Source organism: Alligator mississippiensis, chromosome 6 (genome assembly GCF_030867095.1).
Source record: "Alligator mississippiensis isolate rAllMis1 chromosome 6, rAllMis1, whole genome shotgun sequence".
NCBI lineage: Eukaryota > Metazoa > Chordata > Crocodylia > Alligatoridae > Alligator > Alligator mississippiensis.
In genome coordinates, this window is record NC_081829.1 from 42553239 (window position 1) to 42578268 (window position 25030).

General features: G+C 46.1%; 1 protein-coding gene and 1 long non-coding RNA gene across 2 annotated transcripts in view; one reads left to right on the forward strand and one right to left on the reverse strand.

Annotated features, from left to right (window-relative positions):
* LOC132251158 (uncharacterized) overlaps nt 1-15339 on the reverse strand; it is a 47463-nt gene extending 32124 nt beyond the window's left edge. Inside the window, exon 1 of the long non-coding RNA XR_009463029.1 lies at nt 15270-15339. This is a non-coding gene — a long non-coding RNA (uncharacterized LOC132251158). The remainder of the gene's footprint in view (nt 1-15269) is intronic.
* Nucleotides 1-25030, forward strand: part of GRID1 (glutamate ionotropic receptor delta type subunit 1) — a 1166358-nt gene that overhangs the window by 66797 nt on the left and 1074531 nt on the right. The gene's annotated exons all lie outside the window — the stretch shown is intronic.

Sequence of the window (25030 nt, forward strand, 5' to 3'; positions counted from 1 at the left end):
AATGGGAAGCATCAAATTGGAGGATGAATCCAGAAACACAAGAAATGTGGTATATTGTGCCTGCATGATCTGGAAGGTGTTATGGCACCTGTAAAATTTTTTTGGCTAATGAGTTCAGAGGAGAGCCACACGCATGATCAGAGGGCAAGAGAATAGGCTTTATGAAGAGAGGCTGAGAACTATGGGACTCTTCATCCTAGAGAAGTGCAGGCTCAGGAGTGTCTTGGTGGCAGCCTATAAGTATATAAGGAGTGTACATCAGGATCTGGGGGGATGCTTGTTTACCAGAGCACCCCAAGTGAAAACAAAGACAAATGGTCACAAATTCCTGCAAGACCGCTTTAGCCTGGACATAAGGAAAAACTTCTTTACTGTCCAAGCCCCCAAGGCCTGAAACAAACTTCCCCCAGAGGTGGTGCATGCACCTACTCTGGACACTTTTTAGAAACATATGATGCTTATCTTGCTGGGATCTTTTGACCCTTGCTGACTTCCTGCCCCTTGGGCAGGGGGCTGGACCTGATAATCTTATGAGGTCCCTTCCAGCCCTAATGTCTATGAAATCAATGAGTTGTGACTCATACAATTAAGATCTAATTGCATCTTGCATCAGAATCATTATGTGTTCTTTAAGTTGCTATTCTTTTAGTTATTTTATAAATGTCAGACCTGGAGCATGCAAATGTATTCATGTGGTTATTTGATAGTATAAACACAAAATACTCTGTTTTGATTTGTTTTCCAGACTCATCCATTACATATTGGCTTTCAATACAGTAAAACTCTGGGACAGTTGAGCACTGTTTCTTTTTGTATAGGGTTCATTAGGCAGCAACATTGTTTCCTGGGTTAAGATCCTCTATGTGTACCAAATCCTTTTTCCAAATATGGTCTTCATTGTGGGAATTTAAAACATTCTTTTCTTGCTGCTTTTCCTCCTAATTGTCTTTCTGGAATTATTTCAAAAGAAATAATTTAGCTTTTATATCTGGCTTGTCCAACATACAGCCTGCGGGCCGCCATGCGGGCCGCCAAGACATTTTCTGAGGCTTGAGGTGCTGTGATGGGAAATGAAAGTAAACACTGTTTACTTTTGTTCCTACCCCTTGTCCCTCCCCCAGCCCCTCAGCAGCTTCCTAATGGCTGCTGAAAGGTTGGGGAAGAGACAAGGTTCCCACATGCAGCCCACAGCGAGCAGTGCCCCACAGCGGGGCCTGGGCATACTCGCACTCCCTGGTGCCTGAACAACTTACTGGGCATCCTTGAAAGCAGGCGGAGGTGGTAGTGTGCGGTCAGGGCCGGGGCTCAGCGGCAGAGCCATATGGGGCTGAGGCAGGAGCGGGGGGCCGCGTGGCAGGTGGTGGCAGAGCAGAGGGCACCTTTCCCGCACATCCTGGGGAGGCTGCGGCTGGGAGGATGAGCCCAGACTGGGGCTCCCACATGTGGCAGCGGCTGTCCTCACCCTGCCCTCTCTGTGCCCAGCTGCAGCTGCAGCCGTGCCCAGCTGAGCCGCTGGGGGGTAGGGGGGGAAGGAGGCTGCTGCCAGCTCTTGTCGCCCGATTTCCAGGATGAGCAACCACTGCAGAATAAGGAAGCGGCAGCAGCAGCAGGCAGGAGTTTCCTTTCCCTGCAAGCTCTGCCATACCTAATTCCTCACCCGCACTGTGCCCTCTCCCCTTCCCCAGCCACCAGCTAGGGAGCTCCCTGCTGCCTGATTTACCTGCTGGCACATGCCCCTGTGTCCTCTGGGTGGGCTTGAGAGAGAGGTGAGGGGGAGATTCACATCCCCAAATCCCCCTGCTCATTGTCAGGAGGAATAAAAAAAATAGCCACAGCAGCACTGCAAGTTCTTTGCATCATTAGCCCGGCTGGTGCAGCGGCTGTCTGCTCAATACTGTTCCCAAGAAGCAGGGCAAGGACATGTGGGAGGGAGGCAGCCACACTTCTCCCCCCCCTAACCAGCAGGTAAAAATCTTTGTAAAAATACTGTCTAGTGTTTGGATTATGTTTGCTTCTGTTTCTATTTGTGGGGGATTGGGGGTTCAACTTGTTACTACTTGTTAAAAATGTGTTACTAACAAGTTATTAGTACAATAAAAGTAAATCTTCTTGAAGATTATTCTAAAAAATGCCCATATTTTGTTGCTTTGATTAGTTTCCACTCTGGCTGATATATTTTCCTCATTTGATCTGTTGACTTGCATTATGCTTCTTTCATTCATTGAGAAGTGAGAAGAAGTGAAAGTGTTTATTTTAGTCAAGTGTTTGGTATTATTTCATTGTTGCTTTTATATTGTTTTTATTTTGGATTTTAAATCACATTTCCAGACCCATTTCATTGTCACTTCCTGCAACTTCTTTGGTGTCAAAGGTCACGTGACATCACTTCCTGATGTAATACTGTTTCCTGTGAGGTCTTTGAATATGGCTCACCGGCCCACTGGGTGATAAAAAGTTCATGATCTGGCCCCACATTCAAAAAGGTTGGACACCCCTGTTTTATACCGACTGAATCATTATTAAATGAATTTAAATGACCATTACAATTTTAATCTCTGCTAAGCTTCTCATAGTTTTTGATCATTTTCCTTTGAATTGAAGAGGAAATCTGGATTACTGAAGAATTATCAAGTGCAATTATAAAAAATGGTAGGGATGTCTATAAGATTAGTTATCTTAATGAAAAACAGTCAGTGTCTCTGGCTATTCAGTCAGAATAATAGATTTCACACCTGCTGTAGTACATTATATAGAAGATGCACTTTGAAAGTGATTTTAATAGGCTGAATAGACTCTTAGAACCCTTCTACTGCCTAAGCGTGTATTTAATTAAAGGAAATATTTAGTTTACTCTTTTGCTCTAGAGGATGAAAACAAGAGAAAAACTGTTGGTAGGGCTCCAGCATTCATCAGAGAGAGAGGGAATGTCTTGCTAAATGAACCCAAAATTCTTTTACACAGTGCATTTGTTAACATCAAAACTATATAAGATTAAGCCTGCATAAGATATGCTTTATGTAATAAAAAGGTGTCAGACTACTTAGTTGGAGCTAAGAGAATTAAATTCATTAAAGGCAGGAAAAGCAGGTCTCCAATGAATACAAGCATCCACTGATCAATATAGTGCCTTGTGAAGGAAGGGGAAACAATCTGTTTAGAAAGCTAATACCATCATTCCTGCTAAAACAGCTAGTGTTAGCCAGAGAAAAGTTTCATGCTTTACCATGTATCCTGTCTCCAGAAAACCCTGATGCAGTACAAAGCTAATAGCATAAGCCTAGTACAAATAGTATTTAAAGCTGTGCAGAGGGAATAACAGAAAATGAAACAGGAGGGAAGTGTTTGAAAATTGAGGGCATTACAGAAAAACAGAAAACATTAGTTTTGAATTTTCCTTTTACAGTGAGGTCCTGTTACAACATTCTAATTGTGTAAAGGAGATAGTGTCAATGAGACTTCAGGACCTTAGTTTCCAGTATTATTCTGACACGGAAGTCGCTTTATCGTTGTAATATCCATTAGTGATATATTTTTAATATAAGCCAATGGCACTGAATGTGAATTTTTTAGTGGTACAAATAAGAATCAAGTAGTCAATTGTAACTAACTCTCATTGGGAGCTGGGAGCCCAGCCCTTTGTGGATTTGAAAATCTGCACCTAGATTTTTCAGGCTATGTTTAAAGAAGATGTCATTACCCTGTAGATTTTGTCTGCTCTATGAGGGTGCATGTGTCTCAGCAACCATCACCAACTAGCAGGCAGCAGATCAACATTCTCATTTCCAATTAAAACTTGTATTCTCTCTGATTTTAAAATATAGCCTGGGAAGTGGAATGTTATAATAGCATTAATATCTCATTTGCAAGATTCAGAGTATCACTATCAGCTTCAGAAACTAAACTGTAAACAGTAATATTAACCAAACACCTTCATACCACCACCACCAAAACTCCTCTCATCCTCATCCTCATGGTGCAAGTTGTTGTACAGATGCATAGGAACATAAAATCCTTGTTTCAGATTTATAATCCAGTTGGAAACCAGGCACAAGTGAATGTGATGGACGATATTGAAGGGAAAATGAAGATAATTACGTGAAATAATGTGGCTGACTAGGTTAACAGTGTACCTAAATTATCTAATTCAAATTCATGAAAGTCAGTGGGAAGATTGGGATAAAGCCCAATGGAACTTGATGGTCCACATTAAGTTTAATTGTTAAAACTGTATCTCCAGCTTGTCATTAGTTGACTTTTAGAAGTTGTAGAGATCTTGAGGAGAAGACCTATGTCCCTATGCACCAGCGTAAGAGGCCTTCCATACATAAGGGCTATCAAAGCCCATTGGTTATTATCTTGTTTAGGTAGTGGGAACTGGTGTTCAATACAGTAAAAGTTCTGTTATCTGGCATCCCCTGGGAATGGGGGATGCTGGATAACAAAATATGCCGGTTAACTGAGAGGCCTGAACAGGCGTCTTTGCCTATTTGGGCCACCACTTCTCCCACTGTGTCTGGGGCATCGCTGCCCCTCCCGCAGGCCCTGTGGGCCCCACGAGACAGGGAGGTGGGCCCCACACAGCCTGCTATGTATGCCCCAGGCTGTGGGGGCTCGGCAGCATAGGCTGCTTTGCCCCAGGCCGTGGGGGCTCGGAGAAACTGGAAGTGCCATGGTGTGCACTTCTGGTTTCACTTTACCTTACAAGCCAACATGCCGGTTATTAGAGCATGCCGGCTTGTAAGGTGCCGGTTAACGGAGCTTTTACTGTATATCTAATGATCATGATATAGGTAGAAGGCAATGCTTTTTGTGCCAAACATCTAGAAATCCAGATTCCATTCCAGTAGCGTAGCTGTATGAGATCAAGGCTAGGGACAGAAGGTACATATAAACTGGTTTAAACCTGTAACAGAACAGAAGTTCACTGCATATAAACCAGTTTCAAAATGGCTGAAACTGGTTTAAAATAAACTTGGTTGAATGTAGTGTCAGACTTTACTGATTGAGGTCAAACCGGTTTATGAAACTTTTGTCCCAGACCCCTTCCTGGTTCAAGTAAAATCACAATCCCACAGATCCCAGCATTCTGCACCCTTGGCTGGGCTGTGCTGTCTTCTCTGATAGCAGGGCTGGCCCTGCCCCTCTGCTCCTGAGCTGGAGCAGTGAGGGCTGGCTCCCTGGTCCCCCCAGGCAAACCCCAGCTGGGGTCTGGGGCCAGGGATGGGGGGTAAAGTTACCTTCCCCTGGGTACAGATCTGCCTTGCTCTGCTTACTTAGTGCTGACTTCAACTGTGGACTACAGATCCCAGATGCACCTGGAAGCAGGAAGAGGGAGTGATGGGCAACCCTGTAGAGTCCTGCTGCTGTGAGCCTGGACTGCAAATCCCGGAGACCTCAGGGGCAGCAGGAAGAGGAAGTGAACACACAGCCCATGTTGGCTACATGTCAGACAGCCATGCTTTACCACCCCACCAGCTTCTGGCTTGAGCCACTGCAGGCATGTGGCTGCATTTCCTGAATCAAAAGTGAATGTCTGTTAATTTGCTTATTGGTTCAATCTTTAAAGTTTAGACTAACCTGCAAACACTGAATCAATTCAGCCTCGGGCTTTTTGACTGTCTGTACTTAGCCCTAGTTAAGATTTAGTTATAATAGCTTACTATGTTTAAAACAACCAAGAGCACTCTACCTGCTCTACAAAAGATTTACAATAATGAACAGTGTTCTCTTAGAACCATGTTCTAGAGCAGGGATTTTCAACCTTTTTTCATTTGCAACCCCTACAAAATTTTGAATCGGGGTGCAGAACCCTTTGGAAATTTTGCATGGAGCTCTGGACCCCTTTGAATTGTAAGTGTGGGTATTTCCATCGATTTGATCATAGTAATTTTTTGCAGACCCCTTAGACATATCTAGACCCCCGGGGTCTACAGACCACAGGTTGAAAACCACCGTTTAGAGCAAAAATGTAGCAAAATCAGGTTATTTTGGACAAAATTGAACAAAGGTGCAGGTAGAGTGGAGAAAAAAAGCAGCAGATAGAGGACAGACATGATATGGAACTAGGTCTGAATTTGTATGGGAATGATCCCACATGCTCAAGCTGAAAACAAATCGTAATGGAAAAAGATGGTGATTGGAAGCAAATCCGCTCCTAAACCAGCAGATGATTAGTGTTCCATATTGATAGAAGAAATGTAAATTCAAGCATAGTGGCTGGTGAAAAGAGAAGAAATCATTAAGAAATTGAACTGTAGCACAGTTCAAAGTGTGTGTGAAACAAATAATGTTGGAACCCTACTTGTTCACAGGACTGGTTATCCATGTTAGTCTGAAGTTAAGCAGAAAGCAGGGCAGGGTGGCACCTTATGGTACAGGCATTATAGTTAGATTGACCTAACCAGAGTTTAAATCACCCCAAAAATGGCACACTCAATCTGTGTTAGTTCACCTGAATAGGTGCACTAACTTAAATCGAGTTCAGGTTAACTTGATCTAAGAAAGGGTTCACCTGATCTTGCAAATATCTGTATACTTCTATAGCATAGTTTGGGTCTGGGAAAGCCTAGGGACTCGCCCCATCAGTGGGGCTGCACTATTCCCATTCCTTTGATGCTGATTGGGCTATTTTCAGTCCCTCTCCTCCCTCATGGACCTGCCAAACCCCTCTGTGTACCCACTTTTCTATCTTACCTTAATTTTGTCTTGCAGATTTTTTTATTGTTAAGGATGTGTTTTTTAATACCATGGAGAATTTGGCTTAGGCAGGTGTTTAAAATGAGCAGTGTCATTAGGGAAAGACGATAACTTTTGTACATGCCTAGAAAATGGTGAGTCTGCTTTGCTGCTTATTTTTTACATTGCTTATTGTTTCATGTACCAAACATTTTCCCCGGGCTTTCTTCCACAGTTGTTTAGTTAACTTCTAAGAGCTTTCAAGAATCATGCATTAATGGAAGGAATAATTTTCTAGCCTCTTAGCTAAGCATATGAAGTTTAACCTGGATTACAGGTGCTTGGTACATTGGCTACTGATGTAGCAGAAAGCCCCCTTTTCCTCTAATGTAGCAGAAAGCCCCCTTTTCCTCTTGCCTGCATTTGCTCTCCCCTCTTTGGATATGTTTCTCTTTTTCTACCTTTTCTTCCTTCCTCTCTCTTTCACTTTAAGATAAGGAATTGTATTTTAAAATTTGTATGTGTGCATTTTGTATCTCCCCTTGTAGTTTGGTATTTTTATCTATTTGTGTGCCATGGCATTTGTAGCTTATATTTTATACTCCTCACCTTTCAACTTGCAACTAAATGTGTTTTAGTAAGTTATACATTGTAACATTGTTAACAAGGGCAGGAATCAAACTGCCCTTCCCTGTATCAGGCTGGCCTCTGAAAGAGTGAGTGAATCAGTGATTGAATGTGTAACATGGAAGCAGGCAGCAATTATCACCTGGAAGCTGAACTCAGTAGAAGACAATGTAACAACCGGGAAATCTCTAAACCTCACTGATCAAGGGCTAGAAGCCCTGGCCTGACTTAATCAACACCAGAGACCAACTTTTGGGCTGAATATCTCCAGATCGACCACTCCCAGAGCCCTATTCTAAATTCATCAACGGACTCCCAAACCTGCATGTACATGCGGACGACCCCTGGGGCTGACAGATGCTGTCCAGTAGCCACCGAGGGGGGGGAAGTCCCACGAGGGTCAATGACCCCTGGATTGGGCAAACCAGAAAACTGGGGAGTCACCAAAGTCTGCCAGGGACAGATAAAAGGCAGTGAAAAGTGGCCCCACGTTGGGTGCGCTCTTGATCTCCAACTCAACCAGACCTGTCCAGCCAGAAGGACCAGCCGGCGACCCCCTTCTGGAAGATAACACCACACTGAAAGAAGCCTCAACGACAGACTCCAGTGCTTGTAGGATAGGTATACCTGACTCTGTAGCTTGCTACTGTGTTTGTGTGTATATGTGTGCATGTGTGCATGTGTGTGTGTGGACCAGCCCCAAGGTTTATGATTACAGTGTTTCAATCCGCCTAATAAACTAGAATTTTAAGGATCCTGAGTTGGACATTTGTAGCCAACACTGATAATAGGCAGTAGCCTGACCTTATATTGTTTATGCTCCAAAGCACAAGAATAAATACTTTTTTTCCAGTGCCTGTCTTGCTTCCTATCAAAGGTTGTCATCTGTACTGCCGGGAGAAACTGAGGAGGGAGGAGGAGAATAGCACACAGGCAGGCTGATGATCATTTTGGACATGCTCAGTTCTCTTATTTTTCTTCCAGTCTGTATCTTAGATTTATAAATGACTTGCTCTAACATATGTTTTCCAGTTGGTTTATTTACATTTCTTTGTTTCACTGAGACTTTGACAACTGGACTTGCAGTTTTTGTTACAAAGGATTTCTTATCTCCTTTCATAATCTTGGAATGTTGCCTGCCACTGTCCTATTTTCTTTTCACCTTGTTTAATACCTTCAGTGACAAGGCTGCTTTATTTTTACAGCCTATGTAAAAAATTAATGCAAATATATCTATTACAGCAGAATTTGATAACTTTGATACATCTATTACAGTACAATTAATTTTGATACTTTTTTAAAGCTGAAGCTATATTATGCTATATTTAAATGAGGTATTTTAAGACTCTTTTGTATAATGTCCTTTTTGAGGTCTTTTGCTCTGTTTAATTTGATCTCACTTCTGGTTTAGCTGAGCATATTAATTGCATTCTTAATTATGCTGGCCAGGCTAGTTGTAACATCTAGAAACATAGGCGCAGGCTTCTATTTTTGCCAGAGGGTGGGGGAGCCTAAGATGCTACTCCCCATCCCTGTGATATGGCTGGAGCAGAGCACATGGGAGGGGTGTGTGTGGCGGGGCAGCGGATGCATGCTGCCTGCTACAGGTTCAGGGCTCCCTGCCTTGCTGTCTCCCCCCAGGAGTCCTGAGCTGGCTGGGCTGCCATGGCTAGGTGCAGCCTGCTCACTTGGCAGCAGTTTGGGAGCAGAACAGGGAGCTGTCCATGCCAGCACTTCCCCTGCACCCTTTGCTACCCTTTGGCACCACGTAGCCATTGGGCTTTCCAACAGAGGTGTGCACCAGGGGCTTCATGCTTCGTCTGTCAACTTTGCTGGGGTGCTGGTTTTAGGGTGACCCCACTGGTCACTCAGGCAGTTCCCTCATTGCCAGCACAGCTCCTCTTGACACTGACCATAGTACTAGACCATGATACTGTCTCCTCATCTCTCCAGACACAACTGTGCTAACCCAGGACTGACCCAGATGTGCCCAGCTCTGGAGTGTAATGGCCATGCATAACACTATATGGTGAGGGCTGTGATGAATGTTATATGTGGCCATTGCACCAAGCTCTGGGGTGTCTCTCAGCCCTCCCCATACACTGTTATATGTAGCCATTACACCCCAGAGCCGGGTGCATCTCTGCCATCCCCATGCACTATTATATGTGGCCATTACATCCCAGTACTAGGGCCACCCCATGCCATACCTCTGGCACTGGGGACTCTCCTGGACACCCCTGACCATGTAGGATGGCCCAGGAAGGATTTCCAGCTGTCATCCCAGATGAAAAAACAGTTCCTTATTCAAGCCCATATACTTAGTATAGTGTGCATGGGGGGTTGTGAGTTGGCAGCCTGGCATGAACAAAAAAAAAAGTGCTCTGGGCCAGGCAAGACCCTAGTCACACATGTCTAGGAGAGTCCCCCAGTGGCACAGAGTCATGGTGTGGGGGGGCCTAGGAAGGATTTCCATCTCTAATCTCAGCCCAAAAGAAATTCCTTATGGAACACCCTATGTTTCTGCTGTATCTCCCTGCTCCCTGAGTCAGGCCCCAGACTCATCTGCCACGGCTTGATGAATCCGTACTAGAAAGGACGGGTTCAGAGGTGTTCCTACCCTGGCCTGGAGATGGTAATACTCATGGGGTAGATGCAGCTGGTCCTGGGGCTCCACGTCCCCTACAACCTAGGCCACTCGCCAGCTGTGAGGGCCATCATGTTGTCACTCCATCTCCTGGTGCCATCCTCTTATAGCCTGCCATTGGGCCTTGGCTCCGACGGCTGCAATATGTGCTGCAGACTTGTAGTTGCAGCCTGCCACGAGCTCCTAATCCTTGGCCCTGCTTTGGCCCTGTACCGGGCTTGGATCTACGGTGCCTTCTGCAGGCTCAAAGATGGCTGTGCCCTTCCAGGGCCCCAGGGCAGTGCCCAGCCCTAGACCCCTCTCTGGGGAGCTTGGTGTGGGGGAGTCCTGCCTAGTTCCCTTACAATGCCCCCTGCTCACCTGTGGTGGGACAGCATTGGGGGGGGAGGGGAGGGGAAGGGGAGAAAGTCCTGCTGCTGGGTTGCACCCCAGTGAGCTCAGTACCTTGCCACCCGCCTTCCCTTGCACCTGGCTTCTTCCAGGGTTTTTAAATTTCCCACAGTGGCAGTCACAGCTGACGTCATTAGCCAGCTGCCACCCAGTCTGATTGACAGGCACCTGAATAGTTGGCACAGCACCAGATCATACATTTTCAACCCTGTCTCTGCCTCCCTCCTAGGTAAGTTCCCTGCAGCACTGGGGTCCCTGGGTCTCCTTTTGGGAGCATTGGGGTCTGCTTCTAGCACTTCCAGACCCTGAGAGTGACTCCAGCCGCCACACTTACTTGAACCCATATACTTATTACAGTGTACATGGGGAACTGTCAATCAGGCCACGCTTTGGGTCGTGCAAGACTCTGGTCAGAGGTATCCAGAAGAGTCCCCTGGAGGCACATGGGCATGATGGATGCAGGATATTAATTTACATATTGTTTGGTAAATATGCATAGCTAATGAAATTCTCTCTCTTTAGAATGTGTAATTCATTAATAAGAAGCTTTATTGGGTATAGATTAGCTTTGAAAAAGGGACTGAGAGCCAGGAATAAGGACCTGGGGCTTAAAGGAATAAACTGCAGCCTCATGAACCATAGCATATAGCCTTGGCATTGGCTGCCCCAAAACAGTGGATGGTGAGAAGGCCAGTCATTGCCGGCCAGGGTTCCCTGACACATACCACCACGGGCAGTGGGGGGTGGGGAGGGGGATGTGTGGTGCAGATGTTCCTTGACCTTCAGTATAGGCAGGCAGTTTGAAATTTCAGGAACAAACCCTAGCATGTGGCCTGGGGCACCCCAAAACAGTGGATGGTGAGAACAGGCCACTCACTGTGGGGAGGGGGTCCCTCTCAGCCCCAGGCCCAGGCAGAGGAGGGACTGGCAAGGAATTTTGCAAGTGAAATGTTCCTGGGACCTCAGAAATGTGGGGGGTGGGTGACTGATGAACAGAGCAAATAAAGTGCATGGCTTGCCAAATGCAAGTCACAGCTAAGCAGGCTTTTGCCAATTCTGGAAGAGAACCCTAACACGTAGCATTGGATGCATGTGGTACAGGTCGGGTAGCTCTGGGTAATTAATCATGCAATAGGCCTTCAGTATACCGGAAGGTAATGCAGGAATGGGGATTTGTCTCTCTGGTCTGCTTGCTAGGGCATGGCTTCCTCTATTCCTAATGGGAAGGTAGGCAAGGTTCTTTGAGTAGATGTGATATTTTTTATTAGACAAACTGAGTAGTTGGAAAAAATTCTTGGCAAGCTTTTGGGCACAGTCACCCATCTTCAGGCATGGGGAATCTCTGCTGTTCTGAGACTCCAAGAAATGAAAGAAGCTAAAAGTGTGGCAGGATGTCAGTGAAAATGTAAATAGGGTCGGCACTCCAGGATTTGGCCAGTCACTCAACTGGTTTTACAGGTTCTGTTGAGGCATCTTAAGGTAATGGTCTAAGGGGGGATAGGAAATGGTCCTCTCCAGTCCTACAGGAGGCACAATATATAACAATCACACAGTAAACATGATCATGCTTTACAGCCAAGCCACTGCCCCCCAACCGTGCGGGGGTGGCCCTAGCTCTGGGGTGTAACGGCCTCATATAACATTGCATGGGGAGGGCAAAGATTCACCCAGCTCTGGAGTGGAAAAGCTCCAAATAACAGTATATGGAGAGGGCTGAGATGCACCCCAGGGCTGGGTGCAATGGCCACATATAACAGTTTAGCACAGGCCACACCATACACTGTTATACGTGGCCATTACAACCCAGAGCTGGGTGCATCACAGGACCCAAGCCTCTCCAAGAGTGCATGATGCTCCTCTCCCTGCAGTGGCTTGGGGGTTGTGGCATGAGTGCGTGGGGGGGGCTGGTGGTTGGTGTGGGCAGCAGCCCCTGCCCCCCCAGCCCTACCTGTGTCCCTCACTCCAAACCTGAAGCGCCCCACCCCACCAGCCCTGCCAATGCCTTTCATTCCTAGCTAACCTGCAGCCCCCCAGCCCAGCTGGTGCCTTTCACTCCTAACCTGCATTCCCCTGCCCTTCAAGCCCCTGCTCCCCAAACCCTGGCAGTACACCTTACTCCCTACCTGCAGCCCCCTGCCCCTTTAGCCCAGCTGGTGCCCCTTATTTCTGACCCAGAGCACCCTGCACCCCCAGCCCAGCTGGTGCCCCCTACTTCTGAACCGCAGCCTCCTACACTCCCAGAAGGAGGCAGCAGTATAACTGTCAGGTAGAGCAATGGCAAGCAGAGGGTGGTCAAGAGAGGACAGGGGCATGCTGCTGAGGACAAAAATAAGCTTAAGAGGAACAGGAGTACCAGAGAAGAGGGTCAAGCTTGGAGGGTAGAGGACAGGAGGGGAAACAAGTATTGAAGGGATCTGGTTGTAGGCTGGGAGGATATGACTGCAGGCAATGATGATCTGCCAATACAGCAGTTAAAAGATTAACATGCAAATAGACTAAGTGATAAGAAAATTCCTCTCATTGAGCCTTGGATGTTTCTTTCTTCACCTCAACCCACACCATGCCCCTGCCTTGTGGGGGTGGGGGTGTTAGCTAAGGATTCTTTCTGTTTTACATAAAAATTCCTGTAGTAGTGTTTCCATTCAGGCTGTAGCCTAGGTACATGATACCCAGATGCCAATACACAGAGAAGCAGCCAGACTCCTTGTGTACCCCTTGTATAGCCCTAAGTGTACCCCACACCCAGTACCCGGTGCAGCAAGTGTGCAGAAAAACCAGGGGGCAGAACTGATTTGAGACCAGGCTTGGGTAGGGAGGCCTGCACTTCAGACCCCCATTGCCAATTTAGATTTGTGAGGGGGAGGTAGGCAGGATCACTTTTGCAGAGAAAAGATTTCCCTCCCCAACCAGCAGCGCCCCGTGCAACAAGTGCCCAGAAAAAACTGGGAGGCTTTGCAGGGGAGGCTGGTAGCACTGCATATTGAACTCAACCCCCCATTGCATGTGTCTCAACCAAAACTGCCAACAATCCCCCCCCGCCCTGCCAAGCAACCTGGCACAACAATTTTATTTAAGAAAATAAACCAACCAAAATATCAAATCTTTTGCTAAAACACCACATAGCAGTAAAGTCGCACTGAAAGGGCAGGAGAGTAAAACTGTTCTGACGTGCCCCCTAGCGAATTTTACTAGTTACAGCGTTTTTAGTTGGTAAATGCCGATTACGTGGACAAACACCCTATGTCTACAAAGATTCATTCTCTTACTTAGAAACAGGCTTTGGGCTCATCTTTTTTAATTGTGGTTCTGCACTTTTGCCAAAGCCCCTTGAAAATGGCCAAAGCTAACAATAACCCAAGTATGAGTTATACTTTTTATAGCTACAAATCACGGTGCACTTTGATTTACTTCTGTGTAGTACAATAGAATGTAGAGACTGAAATTGAATCAGTGCAACTTCCCAACCAGCTAACAGTATTCAGCTGCTTTTGATAGATACAAATTGAAGAGGATGTGGTTGGGAGTGTTTGTAACTGAAAAATGTGTTCCTTTCGTATAATATCTGGTTGTGTCATCTGAGCTTACCTGGTAAAGCTGTTAGAAAATTCTTGGCGTTTTGGAAACCAACTATTACAATTGTAATTATGCACTATTTGTAGCATAAGTCTACTATTTTTAAGGCACAGCCAAGAATCTGCATAGAGAAAACGTGTAAGAGAAGTTAGTTTTCTTTAATTGTCTCTTCATTGGTATTCAATATGTGAAATTTAAGAAAATAAGTGAATACGAAAAAAATACACATTGGGACCACGTAATAAGTGAATACAGGTGACCCTCACCATTTGCGGGGGATACATTCTGGAGATTCCTGCGAATGGCGAAAACCACGAATACAGCACTGCATTTATGAACGTCATCTGTGTTGAAGAATGCAGTGCCTCTGGTGGCTTGGGGGGAAGTGGGACGGCTGCTGGTGATGTCAGGAGCCTGGCAGCAGCAAGGACGGAGCTCCCGAGAAGCTCCTGTAAGTTTATTTAAGATGTGGGTTCGGCATTCGTGAATATTTGAAACTGCGAATGCTGAACTTGCAAATAGTGAGGGTTTCCTGTAATGTGAGGTGTATATAGATGGTATTTTTCTGAATTGCCAGTATACCTGTGCTTAGCATTTAGGGGCACTTGTTGTTTTTGGGTGAGATTTGAAGGCATCTAGCAGTTATGGTCAGGAAAAGATCCAAGATTACATCTAGGAGCATCTGGGCTCTGGTATTTTGAGCAAAATCAAATTTAGGAAGTTGATATTGCTTAACATTATTTTTGTAGTGTTAATTTTATACGTCCTTATGTCTGTGCTAAATAGTTTCACAAAGCTTTTCTTGTACAAGATTAGCATGTCCAGATTGCATGCCATTGATATCAGCTTCAAGTGCTCTGTGTCTAGATTTCTACCTCCCACTATCTTTGTATAGCTTTTTAAATATGTAAATAAAAATGTCACTTGTGAATTTCAGCATACACATGCTAAGTTAATATCCATTCATACTAAAAGTATTATTTAAACACAGGTCTGGGGATCAACAATTTATGACAGTTTAATTCCAGTTCTAAATTAATTCTTCTGTAGTCTAGACAAAATCAGCTGTTCTTATTCATGCTGAATTATTTTGCTGCCCTCTACCAAACAAACCTTATTTATTATATTTACTCGATAAGAAGATGAGGTTCCCCCTACACCTGAATATGTGGGGAAAAGCCCCTCATGAGGCAGTGGGAGGGCAGGCAGTTGCTGTGGCTTCATTCCCAAACTTGGTTTTGGGCCAGAGCCACAGCTGCCACGTGCCCCCCTTCCACTGCCTCTGCATGCCCCTGCAGTCCTTCCCCGCAGCCTCTAGTGTTAAGTTCCTTATTTAACAAAGAATACTGAGACTTACTTTTCTCTAGGCCCAAAATCTCAGGCTGTTTTATTCAGGAACAAATAACACCTAACTGGGAAAATGAAAGTAACTCTGAAACAATAGAGGATGGAGTTCTGGTCTCAAGCTCCATCCCATAATAATGACTAACACTTTAACCCTATAATTGCCTAATTACTACACCTAGTCTCCCACCCCAGTCCTCTGTGCCACTTCTTCCTCTCTCTCCCTGTCTACTGCACTCTTCCATATCTTTGCTCCGTGCCAGCAGGCTCCATCCCTGCTGCAGTCTGGGGTAAGAAGCATAGCTCCAGCCCGGCCCTGTAGCAGATTTTCTGGCTCTGCACTGCTGTTGCAGGGCCAGACTGCAGCCATGCTCCAGGCTGCAGCAGGGACTGAGCCTGCTAGAGCAGAGCAAAGGTAAAGTTGAGGGGATATGGGAGGAAGAGGGGGCGGGGACCTGAGTCTGGCAGGGATAGAAGCGGCATGGAGGGGGAAGGGGAATCAGGGAAGCCTGAGGTTGTGGGGGAGCGGGCACAAGGTGGGTTAAGGGAATAGGGGGACAGGTGGCAAGGGATAAGCTGCCTGCCTCTCGCTGCCTGCTTCACCACCTCCTCACTGCCTGTTCCCTACCACCTGCCCCCCTGCTGTCTGCCCTACCAGATGCCCCCTACTGCCTTCCTCACTGTCTGTCCCCCACTACTTGCCCCATTACTGACCACTTTTCACCTCTCCCCCCACCTGCAGTAGTGGGGGGAGACAAATTTAAGATAATCCACCAAAAATTAGATTCTGTACATGGAAAATTATGATAAATTCATAATTTTTCTGTAGGTCAAATCTAATTATTGTGAGGTTGTATTTCATTCAGGGCCATCTTGTATTTGTGTAAATATGGTAGCTTTAATTTGAACATTAATGTCAGTGTGCCCAGTTATACTATTGTTCAGAAAAGCAAGTTCTACTCTGGATAAAGATGCTTTTCTGAATCAGGTTCAAAATTTGTTACTTTATAGTTAGTATATGCCAAATAGGTGCTACTGTCAACAAAGGATTATTCTAGGTTTATTCTGCTAGAAATAACTGTAAGGAAAAACCTGTAATAACCAGTTGGATTTAATGCAAGTTGCCTTATTGGAATGGACTGTTAAGGAGTTAATTAAATATAAATTGTTTCCTTGCTTGTGCAGAAACACTGTTGCTGTTGGGCCTTCTCCTAATCTTGTTGGAAGAGTCCCCTGACAGGTCTCATTAGACTAGCTTGTTAGATGATTCAGGGTGCACGTCTGAGAGAATCAGACAGAGAAGTTAATCTTGGGTAGGAATACTGTAAATTGCTTCAGGATTGTTTTTGGTGTTTTTTTCTCTTGCTTTTGTTTACTTTCATCATTCCTGCCTGCTGCTGTGTTGCCCAAAATAATAGACATGTGAAACTAGCAATTCATTTGCCTTGGTTAGTTTTTATTTAAGCTGTTACGGTTTATTGAATTTAATTACTTCTAAATTATTAATTTAAACCCAGCAATGCTTGAGGGAGATAGTAACCCTGAAATGAGTGTCTTGTAAAATTGTGTATGAAACCTGTCAGATGCTGGTTCCTGCTGTGGAATATTAAGAGGTTGTGGATTTCCCTTTGGACTCATGGAGATTTACACTACAAGTATCCAGTGCTTCAAGAAGAGAATCTCCAGCAACTACTCTGACAACTATATGGAAGCCCCTCAACACTCATGATGAGATTAGAACCTATAAGCTTCAAAATAATGTGTGGTAAGAGAGATGCTGAATGACAGCATGCCTTCTAAGGCTGTTCATTAATATGTAGGTTAGTATTTAGAGATTCCAAGGCCTGTTTCATAGGATCATTGGATGGTTTGTGAAAGGTGATCTTGGGCAGTTTATCGGTACCAGTAACTTGTTTTGCACTACACTATAATTAACAAGTCAGGACAAGAATCTAACAATTTATAGGCACCAAGGAATTCATATGTGTTGTTGTGTTAGGAAGCAGCACTTGAACTGTGATGGAAATTTTGGGAATAAGGAACAGACCCTTTCTCGGGTTGACCACCAGTACCTGCTCAGCACCCTCCTCCAAGGCTTTTGGCTTTGGGCCTCTTTTCATCGCGGCGCTCCAGGTCCTGTACCACGACGCCTCCAGCCTGCTGAAGGTGAACGGCATGCTGTGCGCCCCGTTTCGGTGCATTGGGGCATCCGCCAGGGCTGCCCCCTGTTGGGCATGCCATACTCCCTGGCCATTGAACCTCTGCTGCACATTCTGTGAAGTCGCCTGACTGGCTTAGCCCTGCCACTGGCACTGAACCCTGCCACCAGCCCCCACAATCCAGCTGACGGTGTACGCAGATGATGTGACAATCTTCCTGGGCAGCTAGGAGGATGTGCAGGCCCTGGTGGACTGCCAGCGCACCTACGAGCTCGTCTCGTCGACCTGCATCAACTGATGCAAGAGTGACATCCTCCTGCTTGGGACGTGGGCTGGCACACCACCCACCCCGGACCTGCAGAGGGGCCTCACCTGGCACCGGGAAGGCCTCAAAGCCCTGGGAGTGTTCCTGGGGCTGCCGGCCTTTGCGGCTCACAACTGGGAGGACCTGGTGGAGGGAATGGAGGCCCGCCTGCACTGCTGGTGCTTGCACTTGCCCATCCTTTCCTACCATGGTTGGGCCCTCATCAGCAACAACCTGGTGGTGGCGACCCTGTGGCACTGCTGTGCTGTGCTGGACCCCCTGCCGGAGCTGCTCGAGAGGCTGCAGCGGCTCCCAGTGGACTTCTTTTGGGACGAGTGCCACTGGCTCCTGCAAGCTGCCTTTTACCTGCCCACCACTGAGGGGGGCCAGGGCCTGATCGACCTGACCAGCAGGGCGGCTACCTACTGCCTGCAAGCCCTCCAGCAGCTCCTGTATGCCGAGGGTCACCTCCTGTGGCAGCAGCTGGTGTGCCGGTTCGGCGGTCCTTCCCCCATTCTACCACAGCATGGTGCGGGCCTGGTGAGCTGTCTTCCATCTTTGTCCCCAAGCCAGGTGCCTGTGATTTCCACAGTTACTTAAGGGTCTACAACCCGGCCCTGCAGCATGTGGTGCCAAGTCTGGCCTCCGCCAGCCTCGTGGCCACCCTCATCGAGGCGCACACCACCCACCTGGGGCACCTCCTGGACTCCACTCAGTTGAGCTGGCTGTCAGCCAAGGCCCTGGCTGCCCGGCTGGCCCTGCGCTCCATCCGCACTGTGGGCTGGCTTCTGCGGGCCATTAGGGCTGCCCTCCCAATGGAGGCAGCTGCCACCCTGGAAGGTTGACTCCAGGCCCACCAGGCCCTCCCCACTGTGGACTCTGTGGGTGACGCCTTCCCACCACTGCCAGTCATTCCAGCAGTTGCCAGTGAGCTGGCTGACTGGCCCGATACACTGCTGAGGCTTCCCATGCCCCTTGGAAGCAACATCGGCTGCCCCTTTGGCACACTGCCCCAGAGGAGACTGTACGTGTGGTTGGTGCACACCTGGCATGCCCAGGTGCTGGCCGGCCACCGCAACACTGTGTGGTGGCGGCACCTGGCATTTCTCAGGACCCCAGCGTGGCACCCACTGTACAAGGCACCCAACGCCAAGAAGACCGGCGACCTCCAGTGGAGACTGGTGCATGGCATCCTGGCCACTGGAACCTTTGTGCACCACCTGGACCAGGTGGCCTCGGCAGCCTGTCCCTTCTGCCCAGGGGTAGTGGAAGAGAACATTTTCCATGCCTTCCTTCACTGCCCCCAGCTGCGGCTGCTCTTTGCCACCCTCGGGGTGCTGCTTCGGGTGCTGGGCTGGGACTTTTCAGAGGACACCTACATCTACTCTTTCCCATACTGGAAAGCCAAGCAGGGCACGGTCAGCCTGGCCAACTTCCTGGTGGGCCAGGTGAAGATGGCCACTCTGAAGAGCCGCTGAAACTGGCTCGCTGGGACTGGGATGGACAATGCCCTGCAGCTCTTCCACCTGCTGGTGTGGGCTTGCTTCTCACTTGAATTTGAGCATGTGGTCCTCCGGCAGACGGTGCCCACGTATGAGGAATGCTGGGCCTTCGAGGGGGCGCTGTGTCGAGTCAAGGGGGGATGCCTGGTCCTTGTGCTGTGACACTGCCACCTGCTCAGGGCATGGGGGTGGGTCCAGCGAGACGAGACCTTGGGGTTTGCCCATGCGGGCCGGCCTCTGATGTCCTGAGGCCCCCCTGGGTGTCACCGCTGGCAGAAATGTATATATGTATATATTTCTTTGTCCCCTGTTTATTTTATTTTTGTCTAGAGTGTGCGGGCAGGCCTTGCAGGCTATGAGCCCAGGCCTTGTCCTTGAGGCCCAGACCTTCGGGCCAATTTGTCACCCTCCCCAGAATAAACATTTCTAAGAGTCTGTCTTTCTGTCTTTCAACAAGACTGTCTGAGTTTAGTTAGATTCAGATTAGTGAGTGTGAGGTGCATTTATGAGGACAAATATGGAAAAAACAACTGGAAAAATCACCTACTGCAAAACAAACACTTTGGTATTTCCTTCCACTTTCTGCTGTTGAAAGACAGTGTTCTGTCTGCTAGAGCTGTGCGAAATTTCACTGGGTGTTTCGTTTGGAAGCTGTTTTGATGCATTTTGAGCTTGAAACACTGAAATTGAAATGAAACAAAAGGCTTGAAAATGAAATGAGGGCACTCGAAATATTTCAAATTTCAAAGCCGGGCTTGCTTGACTTGCAGCTAAACAGAAAATAAGAGAGAGAGGGTGAAGAGTGGGGAAGGACTGCTCTGATATTGACGTCTAGCCCCCTGTTCAATTTCCCAGCTCTCCAATTGCTTCCTCCAGCTCTCTGATCATTTCCCTAGCTCTTCCCGGTGGGCATGGGCCCCCCATCTACATGAGGGGTGTTAGCAGGCTGCCACTGAAACTGCAGTGGCAGCCTGCTAAAATCCAGTATGCAAATCCGGGGACCTCCACCCTCTGGGAAGAGCTGGGGGAAGCGATCAGAGAGCAGAAGGAATCAAATCGGGAGCTGGGGAATCCAACCAGGAGCTGGGGAAATGTTCAGATACCTGAACATTCCCCCAGTTCCCGGTTGGATTTCTCAGTTCCCCGCTCTTTCCCTCAGCTTTCTGATTGCTTCCCCCAGCTCTTCCCGGGGGGCGTGGGCCCCCAGATGGTGTGGGATGACAGCAGGTTGCCACTGCCAGCTGGTGATGGCGGCAGCTCTGGCCTGCTTCCCCAGCCAGCAGCAGCAGCTTGCTGAAACCCTGCACTCAGATCCAGGGGCCCACGCCCCCCGGGAGAGCTGCGGGACTGTGTTGGACTCTTCCCAGGGGGCGTGGGCTCTCAGATCTGTGTTCAGGGATGACAGCAGGCTGCTGCCACTGGCTGAGACCAGCGCTTGGTGCAGCCTGCGATGAGTGCCGGGAAGACTGGTGGGAGGCCCCCGGATCTGCATACAGGATGACAGCATGCTTCTGCTTCCAGCAAGCAATGAGTTTTACTTTGAACAGTTTGAGGTACAGTTTCCCAGAAACCCCTGCACCTATCTCCTTGAAACTTGGCAGGCATCATGCTCTCAGAAGGGACCACCATCCTTGCAATGTTCATCTGAATCAGGAAAGAAAGGACAAAGTTATAGGCATTTTCATGATTCCCCATTATAGCCTATGGGTGAAATGTTGAAACAGCGTTGAAACAGTTTCGATGAAACAAAATGGAACAGTGCTTTGAAACAGCAAAACAAAACACTCTCCCTTCAAAACAGCGCAATGGAAGTTGAAATGAAACTGCTAATTTGTACAGTCCTACAGTGTCTGTCCCCCAACTCTCAATATTTTTTTCCCACCTCTGTGAACTATTTGTTACTTGAGTGAATTCCCTGTTGCTTTTAACTTGTTTGAAAAATTGTTTTTGATGGCAAAAATAGCTGTTCTGTATAGATGTTAGGGGAAAAATGTGAAATGACCATTTCCAAAGTAGATAGTTTGCATAACTGAATAGAACAGAGGAGATTGAGCTAGGTTTTACTGGAATTAAGATTATGCTAGTGCTGTATAATTTAACGTTTTAAATTATGTAAAATGTTGCCCTTAAATTGTTGTGCAGCTACCATGGTAGTCAACAGGAGCTGTCTGTATGCATCTGAGAATGGAATTCTTTAGTTCTTTTAGTCTGTGAGCCATATCATGCCATGTACTTAGCGTGCAGAACTCAAGTTGACAGTGAATTGAAGCTATAGTCATATAGACTTATATATTTTTCTTCAATCTTGTGTGTTTTTTCTTTTTTTTTAAAAACACCTGAGAACAGAGCTAATGCACAAGAAAATGAAAGTAAATGTTTCTAAAGACTTCAATAGACATTGAACCACAGACTCCTGATTTTTACCTCTTTGCTACAGAGGGAATGCCATACCAAACATTGTATCTAGTGTTTGCTTGTTTTATGGATTTGAAACAAAAAATTAAGGAGATCTTTTCACACTTCAGGCTACATTGAATATTTGTATTTATGCTTCTTTATTTCTATTATTTACATGTGCCTATAAGTAGACAGTGCTTTACCAGCATGTGTGAAACAATCCCTACTCAACATACTGGAGATATTGGGTCTCTGTTCAAACAGGGAAGGTTGCAGGCATCTTCTGTGACCAGTGTTGGAAGGATTTGCCAAATACTGTTTGTGTTTTTTAAGGATCAAAGGTTGTTACTTGGCAGCTGGTAAGTGGGAGGCTGAATCAAGTGTGGGTGCTGTCACGAAGGAAGCCACAAAGCTGAGAAAGAGAAATGGAAACAAAAGTGCAGGTAGGAAGGCTTAGGGGAAAATTTTCTTTGGTAGCCCAGTAGTTCCCTAAGTCCCCAGTGCAGCATAGCTTTCAATATAGCCAAAATCTAAACCTTCATGAGATGGCATTTTGATTCCAGTCTCTTAATCCCTGTGTAATTTCTCAACCCAAGACCTTTTGCTCAGGCTTTGTGCAGTGTGTGAGGACAAATTTTGTGCCCACTGCAGATGTTATACAGCTGTTCAGTGGATTTAAGTGGACATAATTTTTCAGTGTGCCCAGTGAATACCTTTCAGGGGCATTGAATTCAACAACACGATGCCAAGAAGAACACTGGTAGAAATGTGACTGGGCAATGTACAGATTTGGAAATGTTACCTTTCATGTGCAAAGGAATAAGGAAAGAAAGAATGATTGATTTTTTTTCTCCCCCTTTTGGAAGATGAGTACTTGGAGATGCATAATTTGTGGAGGTTAGAAAGGTAGTTGGACACAGTTACTGATGGATGTTCTACACAGTTCTCTGCCTTGTGTACTGAGGTGGTGGCAGCTGCTATAGGATTGCAGCATGAAAATGGCCTCTACTTTGTTAAGCAGAGCCCATGTATATTTTATGAACATGATAAGTTTTCTGTTGGTAATAGTGTTTCCCCCAAGCCCACATTTGATTTCAGCGCACACATGTGCTACTTCACCAACAGTTGCACGTTTTGGTCTTTGAAACAAAAATTTCACATAGGCTTTGACTTCTGCCTCAAAGTCCCACAAGACATTTATAAAATACCTGAATAAGTAAGTGTTTATGGCATACAGCTTTTGTTTACTGAACTTTCAATGACTTCAATGGTATCTAGAGGTGTTTCATGCTCCGACCACTTATAGCAAATGACAATTCATCGTGATTATTGTTCCAGACCCACAAGTAGTACTAAATATATGCAGAAAGGTACTAAACAATCTCTGTTCTTATTGAATGTATTGAGATCTAGACTGAGCATTTGGACACTTGCAGCTCATGAGAACAATATGTATTCACACAAGATGCTTGTGCGGGAACAGGCTATAAGAAGCCATCGTTTCCCCTTGAAAAAGTTTGGCAGTTATTAAATCAAATCAAACTCAGTCAACTTGGGCCCTATTAAAAATGAATTGCTAAGCTTATTGTTATTATTTTTAAAAAAAGTTTGGTTTTTAAAATAACAGATTAGAAACTGAGTCTAGACACAGATACATAAGTGATACACAGCCTAAAATAGAAATTGAAAATTTACTGCTCCTTCCTTTGTTGCCAATGTTGAATGCTGTATTTCTTGCCTCCTCCTACCACACTAAATGACATCTAAAACAAGATACTATTTAGACACTCTAGCTACTGTCAAAACACCTTAAAAGGAGAAGTGAGAGAGAGAGAGAGAAACAAGCTAACTTTGTTATATACCTTTAAAAGAATCTATTATGATCAGCATTGCAAAATATCAGAGTTCAGAACTAAATCATATCTAGCAGTGAAGTGAAGATATTTGGATCTTGTAGATGAGCTATATTTTGGTCCAGATTAAGATATTTAGCTCCTTTTGCAAACATTGTATTGATATCCAACCTATGAAAGGTATAATGGGATTTTTGACACCATCTTCAAAGGGGACAGGATTTCACTGGGATTTTTTTCAATTAGTAGCAGTATCAAAAGCTCAGTTTCCATGGTACAAATCCAAAAACCCTCCATGGTCTTCTGTAGATACCAAGATTTACACAGACATAACTGAGTTCAGGATCTGGTCCTTAAATTCTGTAATGGAACACTGTGAGAGCCCAGAGGGCACTCACCGAAGGTGTATCCCTGGCCAGGGACAAGAATCACTCCATGCTGCAATGTCCAGGCTAGAACGGGAACTCCTGATCTGCACCAGCCAGGCTTTACTTCCATGCCAGGTGAAGTGGATTGGGGCCAATCCGCAGCATGGGCTATATCTAAAGGCTGGGGGTGGGCCAGCAGGGGGAGAGGCACTGAAGGAGCAGAGCGGGGAAGCCGAGGAGCAAGAAGTGTGGGTGAGCCCTTGGTCCAACTGGGAGAAGGAGGTGACACTCTGACCATAAGAATGAAGAGGAGGGTAGCAGAGGCCAGCTGGGGAAGGGGATTCGGGAAAAACGCTTGGAGACCGCAGAGGCAAGGGATCTGCCCAAGCTGCTAGCCACGGCAGTTTTTTTCTCCCTACCTTTTTTTCCTTTCTTTTCTCACTTTGATCTTCCCCGTGGGGGTTTCTCAGCCATCAAAAGTGTTCTCAACAATGTCAGGAGTCTGCCCGGGACCCGCTGAGAAGCGGGTCCCCGGAGAGGCTCTGTAGCTGAGACGAGGTAGGCAGAAACCCCAAGCAGCAAAGACCGCGCTTTTCGGCTTTGCTGATTGCTCTGCAGGGAACCTCCCTTTTTTTTTTTTGAATCTCCTATACCATCAAAGATGTGGCAGGTGGGAAAAAGAGGGCACCAGATCTCACCCAGCTCAACTGTAGGGACACAGCCACTCTGAGGGGCTGGTGAATGTCATCCTTACACGGTGACCGCCCGACAAACACAGTAAATTAACACTTAAAATAATACTCTTTTTGTCAGTGAAAAAGTAAAGACAGTTTTCATTTTTAAATGATTGTTATACTCATTGGTAAAAGAATCTTTATTCAAAATTCAGATTCTGAAGTTAATATTTTAAAATGATTTTCCTGTAAGTATTTCTCTTTGCATGTCAGAGCTATTAACACACCTGGACTGGTAGCATTGTTTTTTTTTTTCTTTGTTTTGTTTTTTGGCAGGTTTTTGTGATGATGAGACATTTAATATCTTAAGTAAAAGGCTTTGCAAAAATTACATTTAATTTTCAAGTAAGTATGGGAGGAGAATGATTAGTCTTGGCGACTAATACTAACTATGGACAGTTTCACTTGAATTTGTAAAATTGTTTCTTTTGATGAGTTTCTTACCAAATCCTACTGT